Source organism: Microtus ochrogaster, chromosome 15 (genome assembly GCF_000317375.1).
Source record: "Microtus ochrogaster isolate Prairie Vole_2 chromosome 15, MicOch1.0, whole genome shotgun sequence".
NCBI lineage: Eukaryota > Metazoa > Chordata > Mammalia > Rodentia > Cricetidae > Microtus > Microtus ochrogaster.
Window position 1 is genome coordinate 27670885 of NC_022017.1, and position 623 is coordinate 27671507.

At 44.5% G+C, this 623-nt stretch overlaps 1 protein-coding gene across 8 annotated transcripts in view; it reads left to right on the plus strand.

Annotated features, from left to right (window-relative positions):
• Positions 1 to 623, plus strand: part of Pacsin2 (protein kinase C and casein kinase substrate in neurons 2) — a 103761-nt gene that overhangs the window by 49485 nt on the left and 53653 nt on the right. The gene's annotated exons all lie outside the window — the stretch shown is intronic.

Genomic DNA, 623 nt, shown 5'->3' on the forward strand with positions numbered 1-623 from the left:
GTGATAGCACCTGGTAGTAAGTGTAAAGCCCATTCACAGCCATTGCCCTCTGAGCCAAACCTCCTCTTAAAAAAAAAATCACCATTGTTTTGATGCTAAGTAGTTTCCTGTAGTAGTTTATCTGAGGTCTGATAATGCTCAAATAACTCAAGACAGGCACTCAGGAGACAGTACTTAGTGACAGTGAGTGGTGAGTTCCTCTCTTCAAGAGGAGTGACAGTGACCTTCCGTTTGTATGGAGAGAACTAGGCAGGGCAGAGTATATTTCTCCCTCATAGGAGGAGCGTCTGAAGCTGGTGGGAAAGTAGCTTACCTAGGAGTTACTTAGGCAGCTTGTAAAGCCAAAGTGAAGGCCTGGAGTGCAGGTTTCCTGATTCTCTGCACTGAAGGTTCTATTTCCGCTCAACCTTGAGAGCAAAAGTGATTGAATATTTCTAGTGAAAACTGTGTAGGCTTCCTCATGGGGTTGGCTCTTTAGGAGCTGTGGGCATCTGTGCAGTTAAGTCTACTTACCCAGTCCTAACTGGGTCACCTCTCAGCATTTTTCTTTCCATTGGATTCCTTCTGTGTGTTTTCTTATATTACTGTAGCGCGAGCACATGCTTTACAGCTGCATTTATAGT